This window comes from Dreissena polymorpha, chromosome 9 (assembly GCF_020536995.1).
Source record: "Dreissena polymorpha isolate Duluth1 chromosome 9, UMN_Dpol_1.0, whole genome shotgun sequence".
In the NCBI taxonomy this organism is placed as follows: Eukaryota; Metazoa; Mollusca; class Bivalvia; order Myida; family Dreissenidae; genus Dreissena; species Dreissena polymorpha.
In genome coordinates, this window is record NC_068363.1 from 78,766,584 (window position 1) to 78,783,697 (window position 17,114).

The 17,114-nt window shown below is 33.2% G+C and overlaps 2 long non-coding RNA genes across 3 annotated transcripts; one reads left to right on the forward strand and one right to left on the reverse strand.

The window, feature by feature from the left end:
- The first annotated feature begins 9,277 nt into the window (after nucleotides 1–9,277).
- LOC127845361 (uncharacterized) lies at nucleotides 9,278–11,360 on the forward strand. Its single transcript, XR_008033191.1, has 2 exons — nucleotides 9,278–9,580; nucleotides 10,301–11,360. It is a non-coding gene; the product is annotated as an uncharacterized LOC127845361 (long non-coding RNA).
- LOC127845360 (uncharacterized) lies at nucleotides 10,794–14,967 on the reverse strand. 2 transcript variants are annotated; one of them, XR_008033189.1, is made up of 4 exons: nucleotides 14,748–14,967; nucleotides 12,705–12,906; nucleotides 12,454–12,530; nucleotides 10,794–11,885 (listed from the first exon to the last, which is right to left on the reverse strand). It is a non-coding gene; the product is annotated as an uncharacterized LOC127845360 (long non-coding RNA). The 2 variants fall into 2 exon arrangements; XR_008033190.1 differs by lacking the exon at nucleotides 14,748–14,967 and adding an exon at nucleotides 13,073–13,087.
- Between the last annotated feature and the right edge of the window lie 2,147 nt (nucleotides 14,968–17,114).

The following is a 17,114-nucleotide window of genomic DNA, read 5'->3' on the forward strand; positions in this document are numbered from 1 at the left end:
ATGTATGCAAAAATACATTATTATAAAGCTTGTTGATGTCAACAAGACAATTGATTCCCATTTTAAATAAAAATTGTTTGTATTTTACATATACCTCATGCTGATACATATTTGTACAATAAACCAAATATTAAAAACGACAAAAGAGAAATTTGGTCGAAACAAATCATAAGAATGTTTAAAAAGAAATAAAACACGAAGTACAAATCGAACTAATGAATGACGGGTCATACGAGCGAACAATATGAGACAGCGCCTTTGGCCTGTTGCGGATAAAAGTGTTAAAATACGACACTCGGACACTTAAACACTTAAAGAACTTTCCATGTACAATGAGTTGCTGACTTCGACTAGCTAGCATTCATTTATATACTTCTCAGTCTGGATGTTTTTGTTTTTATGATTTTTTATTTGTATAATTATACATTGTTTACTTTCTAAATGTCTTTAAGTTTTATATGATTATCAACAATCCCCTCTCTTTTCAGTACATATTTTACTGCTTGTAAAGGAATTTTTTTTAGGTGGTAAATATCATATAAGTTATACTTATTTTCCTTACTTTATATTTCGGTTCTATTAATATACACAACCAAGGTGCACAATTTGGCTCTTTACACCCATAATTGCATCTTCTTCCTGACCATGTGCGACGATGCTCTGAATAATTAACTATATGAGGTTATTTCTTGAAAGCTTTTTTTTTTCAAAAGATGGGATGTAATTGATACTTGTTCGTTCATTGCATCGTGCCTCAGAAAATTGTAGCGCTGTTGTTCTGGTTTCTTCTTACCATAAGAGTAATTAATTTGTAATTAAATTGAACATTTGTAGTTCTCTTTTATTGCCTTTTAATTTGTGTAACAATCCTATCAGGTAAATGTTTATTTACACGTATGTGTGTTTTGAATATCGCTGGGCCAAATGTGAGGTTGAGCGCTCTAAAACCGGTTCAAACCCCCAAATGCTTAGCATTGACCGTTCCAATGCGGTGACACCAGCTTTATTCAACGGCCTTTGTTATGTGTGTTGTTTTGTTATGTTCTATGCTGTGCTGATCGGCAATTGGTCATAGGCCGTAAATAAAGCACCAGGCGCGGTTGATGATGGGAATGCTGTGCCGCTATGGCAGCTGAAGTTTCACCTTGTTTACCTTCATTACAGTGGCATTGAACCTCAAAGTTATGACATCAATATGTACACAAATTTCTAAAATAATTTTTATTTCAAAATACATAAATACATTTCCCGTGAGATATTTCCAGTTTATACCAGTATTATATGTTCAAATTATATTCTTAATTTCATGTTTTTTTTTGAAGACTTTGCCCATTTGGGCCCTTCAAAAGTGACATAGCCCCTCGGCGTGAACGATTTTGTTGCCAAAATCATTGTTTTAGACTACTTCTTTATATAAATTGAACTTAAATTATCCGACGACAAAAATGAAAGCGTTCAGGTACTTCGACTAAATGCTGATTTAAGGGCAAATCCATAGTACAGGCTCCTTTTCGTTGGACAAGTAACTTGTATGCTATGCTGAAACCCAGTATGGTACGTAAATATACATTTACAAAAACGCTTATAAAATATATACCGGTAAAAGATATCACAACAGTTGAATTGTGTTAACGCCCATGATCAGAAACTACATGTACTTTAAAACATAATATTTCTATCCTAAATAAAGGCTGGAGCATATAGAGTTTTACTCTTATATAATGATCGCATATTTAAAACACGTTAAAGGCATGAACATTAAACATGGTCCTGAAAGGATTACAGGGTATACGCGAGCAAAAACAAATTATGCAACCCCAGGAATATGTTTTAAAAAGCGCTTTGATCAAAATTCCACCTAATTCTAGACATACACATACAGAAAGAATAAGTTTGTCCATGCAAGCGAAATAATTAAACTATTATGGTTTAATGTATATTTTTCTACATGCGTTTTATTTGACTACCATAGATGCGTATTCAGGCGTACAATGTATGCATATTACATAATTATATGGCGATATTAAAATCAGTTTTTCGTACAAATGAGAGTGTCAATGTTATGAAGTTAACATTTATCCAGAAAATATAGGTGATGAATCAGGTCAATTTAAAATAAGCGTTGACGTTTTTTCTATATAAAAAGTACAACATAAAATCTACATTAACTATGTATTGTTAATTGTATATGAAAATATTTAAGTTGACCCCATCAACAGAATGCGTTCATATACTTCGACATAATACTGTTTTAGTAGAAAACAATATAAATGCATGTAAGAAATTATCACGATCTAAAATTTTGATCACATTGCTGCAACAAACCCTTAATATAATAACATGACAACTCAAAACTTTCTTATTGGTACTTTTTTCTTCCAGCAAGTCTGAGTGAATTAAACCAACCATACGTTTCAGACTGTAGCAAATGCAACCTAATTCGGAAAATGTATATAAAAATACATGATAATAAAGCTATCCGTCTAAGAATGGGTAATCAGATATAATTATACAATGTTTTATCAACTAGATTGTTGCCAATGCTATTTTCCCAACATCTGTGTTTACACATGTGATTATAAGAGAAAGCAATTTTTTAAGAAAAGGACTTATTTTTATGCAAAGTTATATCAGTATTAATATAACGAAACATAAAAATAAATAAAATATTTCAACCCATCATGGTACATAATTATACATTCACGAAAACGGTAATAAAATATATAAAATAAATCACAATTTTCGGAATTGTGCTAACGTACATGGTCAGTAAATACGGGTACTTTAAAACATTTTATTTATATCATAAATAAACGCTGAAGCAAATAGAGCTTTACTCTTATGTAACGAACACATATTGAGAAAACGTTATAGTCGTGCTGAATATAAAACATGGTCCTGAATGGATAACAGGGTATACACATGTAAACAAAAGTTATGCAATCCCAGGAATATGTTTTTTAAGCGCTTTGTTTAAAATTCCCCGTAATGCTGAAAAACACACATACAAGCCCTTAATATAATAAAATGAAAACACAAATTATGATCCTTTTTCCTGCATTAAATCCGAATGAATCAAACTAAACAAAAATTTCACACGTGGGAAAATGCAACCTAATTTTGGAAATTTATATAAAATAAATAATAATAAAGCTATCAGACTAAGTATGAATAATCATGAACTAGATTGTTGACAATGCCATCATCTGTGTTTACACATGTGTTTTAAGAGAAAACATATGTCAAAGAAAAGGATATATGTTTATGCAAAGCTAGTTCAGTATTAATATGACGCAATATAAAAATCAATGAACTATTTCAACTAAGCATATTGGATTTTAATTGTACAACTATTTAAATAGTGATGTGCTATTTCAGGTCTGAACATTATGTTGCCAAAATGTTTTCGTTATAGATTTATTTCTTTATATGAATTTAACTTAGATTATGCCGACGACAATAATGAACGCTTTCAGATACTTCACTTAATGCTGTTTGAAGCGCACATCTATATTAAAGGCTTCTTTTCGTTGGACAAATAATTTTATTCTATGAAAAAATCCATCATCATTCATAGTTATACATTTACGAAAACGGTAACAAAAAACGTAAGATATCGCAATATTTTTAATATTGTTAACATACATGTTCAGAAATAAGTCTAAAACATTACATGTCTATCCTAAACGCTTAATAAAAAATTTAATGTTAAAAATAACATAATTAATATTACAGAAAGCATTGGTGGTTTAAATCGGTTAAATCCGTTGGCATGCTGTACCTTAAACTTGGACCAGACCAGAGGATTCACACGTGTAAACAAATATTATGCCTCCCTGGAAATGTTTTCAGACAAGCAATGCGTACTACATTTTAGCTAGTCTTTGTGAGAGAAGCGACAAATTACATGAAAACAGAAAGCTGCAATGCAAAAAATTGGAGTAAAACTGCGGTCAGCGCTTTGTTAAGAGAATAATCATGCTTTTTATTCTCCTGAGCACGAAGTGCTCAAGGTGAGCTTTTAGGATGGTCTGATGTCCGTCGTCCGTCCGTCGTCAACATTTGCTTTAAACAGCATGTCCTCTGAAGCTGCTGACTGGATTTTGATTAAATTTTCAGGAATGATCAGTGGATAATCATCTACAAAAGTTATATAAATCGTTCCGCTCCGCTGATTAAGTAGGTCACATAAGCTAAACAAATGATTTTCCACTTAATCGACATCTCCTATTTAACCAATGCATGGCTCTTGACCAAACTTCACAGGAATGATCCGCGGATGGTACTCTACAAAGTTACATAACTAGTTCCGTTAACATGCATTATACTAGTAGGTCACAGGAGCACTTAATCGACATTCCATCCTAAACCAATGACTGGATTTGGATTAAACTTTACAGGAATGATCAGTTGATGATCCTCTTTTCTCATTAAAATAGCAGTTCCGCTCCAATGCTTAATTAAGCAAAAAGAGCTAAAAAAAGATATTTCACTTTAATGACATCTCATTCTTAACCAATTATTGGATCTTGACCAAACTGCACAGGAATGATTCTTGGATGACCTTTAAACAAATGGCTAAAATCGTTCTGCACCACTGAACAAGATGGCCATCAGAGCTAAAAATAGAAATGCCTTTAAACGACTTCTTACACTATGCCATTTATTTTCTTTAAAACTTCACGTGACTGTTCTTGGTGACACTTAATAAAGAAAATTAGCCAAAATCGCTCGTTTTGATACAAGTACATACACTTTTGCGGTGACCTAGACACAATGGAAGTCGAATCTGAATATAGATGCCAAAAAGAGCGATGTTCAACAGGTGAGCGACATATGTCCATTTTGGCCTTCTTGTTTATTGTCGGTTGGTCTGTGATTTCCTCCTCATTATTTGTATTGTAAGACTCCATTTCATATTAAATACCAGTGACAGGATCATGGAAAAATAATAAGTTCTGTCCAATCCTTTTGAAAATGTTTTATTTTATTTTTTTGTCTGTTTTGAGGGTTTTATTCAAATCAAAACTGTAACATCCAAAACGATACAACTACATATACATATAAGTGCATAAAATATTAACAGTGGTTACATAAAAAATAGTAGTTCAAAACTTGGTTAAAAAGTAGGTAACACATCTGAACATTCAAAATTTACAACAAGCAATAATAAAAAAAAATCTACCAAAAACAAAGCAAAATAAGGAACATGTATAAACAGATACACGTCTTTTGAAAATTGTTAAGTGACAAAAAGTAGTTCACCAGAGCAACTGACTACCGTCTTCAACTTCCCTGCATAGAGTACAACCCTTGTCTTTGACCTAACTTAAAGGTGTGTTTTGAAATACTTAATGTCTGAAAATTAATGTGAACGTTAATCAGATCCCGGTAATATTAATGTCTACATTACAATGTTTTTACACGTCCCGCAGGCGCTCAGAAAGCGGAAAAACCAACAGAGCGCAAGTTCTAAATAAAATATATTAGCACAAGCCAAGTAGACATGGTCCCTAAAATTTGTACCGGGCTCAAAGATGTTCAGCGAAACTCCTATATCTACTATACGAAAGATAGAAGGGACAAAGTTGTGCCAATTGGTTATGAATGTTAGTTAATAACCCAGAATATGTATTTTTCCTGCCTCTGTTGCAAACATTGACCAAATAAAGCAGGGTCGGATAAACTAGTTGATATCCTGCAGTACATCACGTGACCGTGATCTAACCGTAAGTATGTATTCCTACGCGCCGATTAACATGTTCTAATATTTGACCTTTGAAATTTATTGGGACGCATCATGAATGTTATCGTTATATTATATATCATCCTTTTTGTCTTCTTTAAAATATATATCCGAACCAGCTTTCCGTATTTATAATTTTCATTTACTTGATTACGCAATGTATGACGTATCTAGTGTGACGTCATTTCTCAGATAAAACATACTATCTAGATAGATAGATCTAGTTTCTCTCAGTATTTTAGGGACAACAATTTTGACGCGGTGGTTTTAACCCTGTTTTTTTTTAAATATTTTAAAGCATCGAACGAATCATAAACGTAGATCTATTTCGGATTGTGTGTTTGTCATTCATAAGTGTTAACTTCGATAGGAAAAAAATAATTCGCTACGACAGGATTACGATTTCGTAAATCGGCATTCGAACCCGAATCCATCCATGAGCAATCTGATGATATTGATCATATGATATTGGCCTGGGTTCCTCTTCCAATTAAGCTATCTGACCTTTTAAAAAATATATAGGTAAACTGCAATGTTGTATAATAGCATGATACCTTGCTTAAGAAAATTTTACAAAGAATTACATTTAATTTATATTTTGTTATGATTTAGAACAGTATATTGTCAGTTCAAAAGCTCAAATGAGTTAATGTTTGAAAAGCCCACAAAAGCTTCTGTTTGTAAAAATGATGCTAATTAATTTGCCGACTGTGTATAGTTGAGATAAAATCACCTTATTTTGCACAAATCTGGTAAAATATATATGGTTTGAATACCAACTGCGGATAAGAGTAACAGAACATTCCTTGTAACTAAATAACTCTAATATTTTAATAAGTAATTATCTAAACCATAAAGTGACCTATACTTCGATAATTATGTATACCTGAAGAGAAGATATATCGAAGGTGAATATTGCGTAACACATGAAACTATACACGGTTTTTCAATAAATAGGAACAATGCCTGTCGCCAGGTAATAACGACACATTGACGATATAAAACACGGGCTATCCTTGTTATACATTATAAACCCATTCATATAAAATAAAAATTAATCGTAGTTTGGCATTTCAGATCAAATAGTTAGCAAAAGTGATTTAACAAAACATCTAATTTAAATGTCCGTTACTGTCGCCTTCTCATATTAATTACATTATACCATCCACATATAAGTAACCTCTGTGATACTGTTGGTTTTAAACAATGCATTTTCTTCGAAAACAAATATGTAAATATGTAAATGTAAACTATTGCAGCACCAATTGCTACGGGGAAGTCAAACAGAATGTTTCAATTGGAAACAACACTCGCGTGAATATTCAGAACCTTTATGAACAGTATTAGATTTAGCAATAGTGCTTATAATAAATTAAACTTTCGGTTTACTGGTATAAATGAATATACCCACACAATAATGGGCTAAAGTCAAAGAAGTTGAATAGTATATCAGAGGGGGTAATCACGTGACAAACAAGATGGCGACGTCCATGCCGAGGCAGGTATTTTTCGTCGTTTTATACCCTTTATTACTTGTATTTTTTTTTATGCCGCTCATTTTCCAGCCATATTAGGAAGAAAGTTACTGGCTACTATTTCATAGTAATATTCGCTCTACATTTCGACTTTACTCGGTGCGAAATTTCTTAGCGGGATGACCTAATTAGGGCTCCATTAAGAAAATTTGCGGGGAGTCAAGTCGAGATATTTAGCGAATTTAAATACGAAATATACGCTAATCACCTTTTACTGATATGGCTGGAAAGTGAGCGTCATTTAAAAAATAAACAGAGGTAATAAAGGGTATAAAACGGCGAAAAATAATTGTCTCGGTATGGACGTCGTCATCTTGACTATCACGTGATTACCCCCTCTGGTATATGCGATCGCAGAAATGTCCGTGACGATAAAATATCCGTGACTTGTAACATATATAACGTTTCAGGCATGTTGGGAGATTGGGATTTATACTTCCATTGTGTTTATTTCATTGCAATGGTTTATAAAGAATGCTAGCACTTATGTGTGTGCCTAAATTATATTATGTTAATATTGTAAATCTGCAAAGGAACAGTTTGTGTGGTCTAAATGCTCAGTTAACACTATTTTTCACAAGTAATATATGTCACACTTAAGAAATATTATGTATAGATAATGCCATTATCATCCATTTCTGCATGTTTAGCGCGAAAGCTCTGTATCGGCTATTGTTTAATGTTTGCTTCACACAATACATTTTTCAATGTTTATTAAATTTCCGTTATTCTATAGTGTCGTTTAAATTTATTGAAGTGCACTTATATAGGAAACAGAACGAATAAACATATGTAATTAGTGGTTGACCTAAGTCATAAATATGATTATTTTGTAATTAACATTATATCGAAATCAACACAACACGTTTTATACAAAATACAAAACTTGTGTTCAGTACATATTTAAAAAAATGAGACAACACAATTTTTCTTTCTTCATTTGATCATTGAAATTTTCGTGAGATAAAAAAGAAACACTTCACTGACGGTCTCTACAAACAGATAGGCATCTTCAGAATGAGGTACTTTTATTGTAAAATCCTCTGTACATTATACAGTCGTTTATATTCTGCATATTTGACAATAAAACAAAGTAACAGACATTTAGAGTAGGCTCTGTTGAATAATATACATGGGCACAAACAAACCATCATATATAAAAAAAAGTATAATAGATATGCATGTAAAACTTCGCATGTACGTGTGTGATGGATATGGCTCCTCAATAAACATATCAAAAACGCATGCGTAAATATTTAAAAAAAAATCAATTGTACACCCCTGGTGTTCCTATTTATTGAAAAACCGTGATAAACAAATTGTGCAGCAAACAAAGATTGGTATATACCAAGGAGCTATATAATAATCTATTATGTATGTCCTTGGCATTTCCTCCTTAAAACACTAAACAATCAACTAGAACCTACAATGTAAAAATTTAGAACAGCCAACTGCTGCTACCTTCTCAATTATAATTTTCACTGGCATCAGCAATGATTTCTCCATGTTGCATACTGTACTTAGATTTCACAAGGGCCAGGCAGCATTTTTGTTTTATTTTCCTTTGTGAGCATTTAAAGTCAAAGTAATTTCAAATTACCATAATTGAGGAATAAATGCAAGGTAGGTCAGCGATAATTATGTCACCCACCAAAACATATTATTTAATACCATTGATATAACACTTTGATAATTTTACACTTGTAAGTATATATTTTTTAAGTACCAAAATACTAGGATTAAATTAATTTGTATATTCCTAACTACTGTTTAAAAGTCATTTTAGTTAGCGACTGTCACGTCACCCACCGTACTCAAGGTAGCGACTATCACGTCACCCACCGTACTCAAGGTATAGAATGTCAAGTCAGCCACTGTACTAAAGGTAGCGACTGTCATGTTACCCACCTCAAAGTTATTTATATCTTATTTGAATTTATGTTTTAAATATGGTTAATCACATTTGATCACATCTTTTGATTGCTTGAATCAATCACATTTTATAGTATCTATAAACATTGCACTATTAGTATTTGTAGTAATTATCAAATAATTAATTTAGAATGTTCTTTACCAGAAAGATTAGCCCAGATGTCAATAAGAGCACTATCTCCCTCACTATGAGATATTGTCAAAGGTAGCAATATTTGTTTGAATCATGCCATTTTGTGAGGCATAACAAGTAAGCTAAATTCTTGTATTTTTTGCAATAGAAGAGAATAGATATCACGGTGCCTGAACCACGTGACTTTTTCGGCTATGTGTGGGACAATCGGATGTAAACAAAACGTCGCTTCAGGTAACCTTTTTGATAATTTCTTCATTATTTCAAAACCATTTAAAAAACAAAACAAAGACGAGTGCCCGGTCATTGTAAAAAGGCACAACTTTGTTAAGTTTGCGCAAAATTAATTAAGTATTTTTTTCCAAAAAGTGCAACCGCGTGTTTGAAAACACATGATGTGAAATGCTATGTGTGGTATATTTTTTGTTCAATCAACAAAAACATTGATTATAATATTGTCGAGGGTTTAAAAATAGGGCGGACATTGTAATTCTTCATAGAGAAGCTACTTACATTGTATGTTTGCGCAAATACATCTTATTCGGAGTGTGTGTATATAAATGTTATACTGCTATGTGTTGGATACATTTTTTAAATGCTATGTGTGGTATACAAGAATTCTGCATTTAATCTGAACACAGTTTTGTAAGAATCTAGAACATAAACTTTAGTCTGTCCTGAAAATATATCAAATTAACCAAATGTTACATTATTGAATACTGAAGTAATCGTGTAATGATTAACCAATTTATGTTTAACTGAACTTAATTCTTATTAAAGCATACATGTTATGTTGAAATATAATATTTCTTTGTTTTATTTATTGTCTTTAAATAATTATAATGATTGATATTTCTGCCTGATTATTGAATTTGGTCCATTTTTTAATGAATGACAAAGAAAATAAATAAGAGCACATGCTTTAAAATGGGTTTTACTTCTTTTGTTTTTCAGACTTGAAAAGGATTAGTCGACAGATCTGTAACGCTTTTAAGGTTCGAAGCTGTGTAAGAACTACATGAACACCATCAAACCACACGGAAGGTGATATGTGGCAAGTTAAAAATCAAAACCACGGTGACAGAGACAGGGACCCCGCTTCATTCTGTGATGTTTATGGAAAGCTATTTCAACTAACTACGCAAACATACCATTTAACATGTATTTTTGCATAAGCAAAACAAAGTGTGTGTATTGATATGTGTGTATATTTATCGGTTTTGTATCTATGTTATTACTAAAATTGATTAGATGAATATAAAATCTGATAATGTGTGTTAATAAAACAGGTGTTTCATAACAAATAATTTAAATCCAATGATGCGTGTTTGTGGTCTATTCCAATATCATCTCCATTTGAACATCTTCGAATCCAATAATGCTTGTTTGTGGTCTATTCCAATATAATCTCCATGAATATCTTCAGTATATCAAAATAAACACGTCATTAATAATACCATTACTTTATAACTAGCATGCACATGTAACAATAGAAATTAAAGCGCCAAATACATAAAGAAGTACATTAGTATTCACAAAGAAATTGTAATCAGTCAATTTATGAATTTGCAAATCTTGCTATTCAAACATATGAATGCTTCAATTAAGTCATAACAAATGATCATCGCCAAAACGTCTTGACTTGTGGGGGTCATTATGCCAACAAACATATTGAATTGCATCAATACTTAATTTACTCAAATTCAAATGAAAGCTGAATAACTGACAATAGTTTGAGATGTTTAATGAAAATACTCATTCGCCCCGGTCATGAAAGGGCGCTGCAAGATCTTGTTACCACTGCACCAAGTAATTAACATTAAATCATATAATGTTGTTCAATTTGTTGAAATGTCAAATTTTTATGTAATGTTTACTTTGATTGTTTTCTTTCCCTGCAATACTTGCACCATCTGGTAATAAATCAAACAGTCATTTAAACTTTGGAACATTTACTATACATGTTTGTATATGACAACTTTTCATTGATCAAGATATCAGTACGTCTCTTGAAGGTGCTTCCAAAAATACTTTAATCTCCCTGAAAAGAACAAAATACAACTGATATAAACTGTTAAACTTAAAAAATAGCATGTGTGATATATCAGATAGCTCAATAGGATTTACATACAAATACATGATTTTCCAGAAAAAAATGTCATTGATCCTAGTGTCTATTTGTTTAAAAATGCTTATGATCTCTTTATGCTTATTTATTAAATTCGTTACAGTCAAAAATGCCTACACATTCCTGCTAAAAAACACACAACTAACACTTATTGTAGTTTTGTTGCAATAATATTCACATGACATCTTGCACAAACAATCCTTACGATTTTGTGTATTAAACAAGTGCATTAGTCGGCAGTAACAATTCACTGAAAATTCAACATTTTGTAACAATAAATTTTATAGAAACAAACAAGAAAAAGTTTGCCCAACGGAACTTTTTTCCTGTCCGTGCGTGGGTGGCTTTGTGTTAGGAGATCCCCGACCGTGTTTTGACCTCTCTGCCACACTGTTCGCAAACAAAGGCATTCTAAAAGTAAACAAAATATGAATATAAGTTATCGACAATCATGATAATTTATAGTTACATGAACGTAGGATTATCATAGTTAAGGCGCGCAAAACACTAACAACAATGTTTATTGACCAACTTTTGTTATTCAGACAGACTTTAACTGTAATTGACGTTAATGTCAATCTTTCGATTCTCTAGTTTAGTTTGTATACCACACATAGCATTTAAAAAATTTGTCCCACACATAGCATCATTACATTTTCATACACACACTCCGAATCAGATGCATTTGCGCAAATATACAATGCATGTAGCTTCTCTATGAAGAATTACAATGTCCGCCCTATTTTTTAAACCCTCGACAATATTGTAATCTACGTTTTTGTTGATCGAATAAAAAATATACCAAACATAGCATTTCACTTCGTGTGTTTTCAAGCACGCGGTTGCACTTTTTTGAAAAATTACTTAATTAATTTAGCGCAAACTTACCAAAGTTGTGTCTTTTGACAATGACCGGGCACTCGTCTTTGTTTTTTTGAAAATGGTTTTGAAATAATGATGAAATTATCAAAAAGGTTACCTGAAGCGACGTTTTGTTTACATCCGATTGTCCCACACATAGCCGAAAAAGTCACGTGGTTCAGGCACCTTGGATATCTACAATATCAGATAATAAAGTTTGGTCATGTTGAAATGATACTCAAATGTGATTTACCACCTTTAAATTTAAATGTAATGCATGGCTTAGACAGTGAAAGAAAAACACTATGTGAAATGATTATGAAATCGAGTATTTGACTGTGCAGATTGTTGTTTGAAAAAGTTTGGTACCTGAGTACATGCCGAACCAATCGCGTGTTTGTTCCTCAATGGCAATCGTCCAATAAATAATAGCACTTACTTGTTTTGTCATCATTTTTAATAAAAAGTGCGAGTAGCGGTCGGTGTTGACACTTGCTATGTACACACAAAACGGTGACGTCATTCGTTACTTGGATACATTTTGTGATGACGTCATCGAACGGGGAAGTCCCTGAATGAAGACAAATGTTTTACACGAAGAATGCTGATGCTTTATTCGAAATATAGTAACAATAATAATAAATAGAGAGAAGAATTTTAAAATATTTAAAAGCCGTAAATTTGATCTTTTTTTCTATTTTATCATTATGATCAATCAGGAGACGCTGGTTATTTACTTCCAAAATTTCCAGTTCCGGTTTCGGATATCAGGTTCGGTTGCGCGCGAAGATACCAAACTTTTCAAAACAACAACCTGTGTAGATCTACAGTCCAATACACGTGTTAACGTAATGCGAGCTGTCGAGCCGCCTACGGCGGCTCAGCGAGCTCGCTATTAAAAGTACATGTTCATGTGCAGATAAGAGGTGGGGTGTGCAAAGTTGCTTTTACAATCACAGTTAGCTGTTAAAAATATTTATCACTCAAAACTGAGTTCATTGGTTGTATTAATGTTTTTTCAAAGACGAATTGAAATGCCTGATTTATCAGCTTGGTTTGGGTGTTTGGAATATAGATGGTACCAGCTTGCTAATTTGCAAAAAAACAAACAATATTTGTCGTCTATCGTCAACTGTTGTGCGCGTGTGCGAACATTTTTACTTCAACAATAAATCCTCTTAAACCTCTGGACCAATACTGATAAAACTTGTGTTTTTCTAAAATGTATATAGTAGGAACTTACAAAAATCATCTTCTTCATAACGGTAAACACTAGTAAATGCATTGATTGTTATTGTAATGTAATGTACACATGTACTCGCTTACAGCGCGAACGGCCCTCCCAATCTGCACATTACCTAAATGCGTCTGAAATGCATTTTAGGGCGATGTCTTCGAAGTTAAAAACGCAGTCAATTCCTAATTTTTGAGAAACGGACCTACCCATAACATTCATCTATTACAACTCTATAAATAATACCTTGTTATAGAAATATATAATAGACATTTGTTTCAAATAACTATCATCGATGATAAATTTATTATAATGATTTTGATAAAATATCTTTGACGAAAGCTTGAATATGCAATATTTTCATCATGATGCAACAATAATTTTTACGACCGTTTGACAGCTGTTATGATATCTTCATTAATCAACTTACGCGTCCAATGAACTGGAATCTGTTCTTTATTCGTTTCGAGTGTGGTTAGAATAACGGTTAACTTTCAGGCTCGTAGTTGCCTGTTGTCATGGTACGCAGCTGACTACACATTGTCCGAAGAATTAAAAAAAGAGAAGTTCAAATCTACAATAAAAAAATGACCCCTTAAAAGGGATATGGTGTGTATTTCTTGCGACCAAGACTCCGACCACTGTTTACAGCATTCAACATCCAAAATAATAAAATTAGTAAAATACCATTAATGTGGTTCCGCTTATTTGTACTGGTAGTAAACTGGTATTTAATCGTACAGTACTGTAATATCGTTTAGACATACCCCCCTTAAAAATGTGTGTCTGCCGCGATTATTCAAATTGGCTGGCATGCAATCTTCATTTCCTCCATATCCCAATATTTTGCTTTAATACCCACCGATCAACGACGAGATACGATTCAAAATGCATAACTGTCACATTAAGAATTTTGCAAAGACTGATGCACTTCAAAATAACACGGTAGGGTTATTTGTGCCATGTAAACAAGCGTTGCATTGAGAATCCAACAAAATGGTTTGTTCATTGTAATATAGGCTAAATAAGTGCAAGTGCAAAGCAAATGGAGTCAATATTATTACATGTTCATGCAGTCTTATCGTGTTACACCGTTTTCATACAAGTAAAATGCGATCAGTATAAATTTTATACAAATAAAAAATGAATGCACATGGATTTTATAAAAGATTACAAACTTTTGAACAAATATAATGGTGTTTCCCAATCTTTTCCGCTGATAAGGTCGAGTGATGACGCGCACTTAGTTTAATCCAGTGTAAACATCTTTCCATGTCCACATTTGGCTTTTGAAAGGGTAAAAACGGTACACCAGTCATATGCGGTTTGTGGCAATAACGGCTGTCACTATTGCACGTTCCCCAACTGCATCTTTTTGTTGGCATTACGACGTTTCAATGGAAAATATAGCGAACTTCTCAAATGTAAGTTATCGGTTTAAATTTTCGCGCCAGCCTTTGTTTGTACCTACCGCGCGTGCTCAAATATCGGAAAAACCCAGACCGGAGAGTTCCGAATAACAACTATTGGTGGTATATAGCCTCAACGAGACTGCCATTTTTATGAGGGGGAGGTATAAAACCCGGAACTATCCGGAAATCTTTATGGTAAAACCCGGATCCGATATAAATGGTTATAACTTCATTATTATTCGTCCGATATTAATTATAATGGTACCGTTGTAAAGAAGATCCTCTACAGATTCTAACCATATCAAAATATTTTATGGCAGGGTCGTAGTCGGCCTGTAAATCGCGGACAAAGTCGGCCTGTTTTAACGTTTTTTTTTACACACGCAAATGCCGAAAAGAAAACCCGGATCCGATATAAATGGTTATAACTTCATTATTATTCGTCCGATATTAATTATAATGGTACCGTTGTAAAGAAGATCCTCTACAGATTCTAACCATATCAAAATATTTTATGGCAGGGTCGTAGTCGGCCTGTAAATCGCGGACAAAGTCGGCCTGTTTTAACGTTTTTTTTTACACACGCAAATGCCGAAAAGAAAACCCGGATCCGATATAAATGGTTATAACTTCATTATTATTCGTCCGATATTAATTATAATGGTACCGTTGTAAAGAAGATCCTCTACAGATTCTAACCATATCAAAATATTTTATGGCAGGGTCGTAGTCGGCCTGTAAATCGCGGACAAAGTCGGCCTGTTTTAACGTTTTTTTTTACACACGCAAATGCCGAAAAGAAAACCCGGAACCGATATAAATGGTTATAACTTCATTATTATTCGTCCGATATTAATTATAATGGTACCGTTGTAAAGAAGATCCTCTACAAATTCTAACCATATCAAAATATTTTATGGCAGGGTCGTAGTCGGCCTGTAAATCGCGGACAAAGTCGGCCTGTTTTAACGTTTTTTTTTACACACGCAAATGCCGAGAAGAAAACCCGGAACCGATATAAATGGTTATGACTTCATTATTATTCGTCCGATATTAATTATAATGGTACCGTTGTAAAGAAGATCCTCTACAGATTCTAACCATATCAAAATATTGTATGGCAGGGTCGTAGTCGGCCTGTAAATCGCGGACAAAGTCGGCCTGTTTTAACGGTTTTTTTTACACACGCAAATGCCGAGAAGAAAACCCGGAACCGATATAAATGGTTATAAATGCATTATTATTCGTCCGATATTAATTATAATGGTACCGTTGTAAAGAAGATCCTCTACAGATTCTAACCATATCAAAATATTGTATGGCAGGGTCGTAGTCGGCCTGTAAATCGCGGACAAAGTCGGCCTGTTTTAACGTTTTTTTTTACACACGCAAATGCCGAGAAGAAAACCCGGAACCGATATAAATGGTTATAACTTCATTATTATTCGTCCGATATTAATTATAATGGTACCGTTGTAAAGAAGATCCTCTACAGATTCTAACCATATCAAAATATTTTATGGCAGGGTCGTAGTCGGCCTGTAAATCGCGGACAAAGTCGGCCTGTTTTAACGGTTTTTTTACACACGCAAATGCCGTAAAGAAAACCCGGAACCGATATAAATGGTTATAAATGCATTATTATTCGTCCGATATTAATTATAATGGTACCGTTGTAAAAAAGATCCTCTACAGATTCTAACCATATCAAAATATTTTATGGCAGGGTCGTAGTCGGCCTGTAAATCGCGGACAAAGTCGGCCTGTTTTAACGTTTTTTTTTACACACGCTAATGCCGTAAAGAAAACCAGGAACCGATATAAATGGTTATAAATGCATTATTATTCGTCCGATATTAATTGTAATGGTACCGTTGTAAAGAAGATCCTCTACAGATTCTAACCATATCAAAATATTGTATGGCAGGGTCGTAGTCGGCCTGTAAATCGCGGACAAAGTCGGCCTGTTTTAACGGTTTTTTTTACACACGCAAATCTAGATGACAATATACAATATACGCACCGTGAAGAAACTAACTCACAACTTATATACAGAAAATATTTGAATTAAATCATTAAAGGCACTTCTAGCAGAAGAACCTGGAGTTCGTAAAGACTTTTATTAAAAAGTAA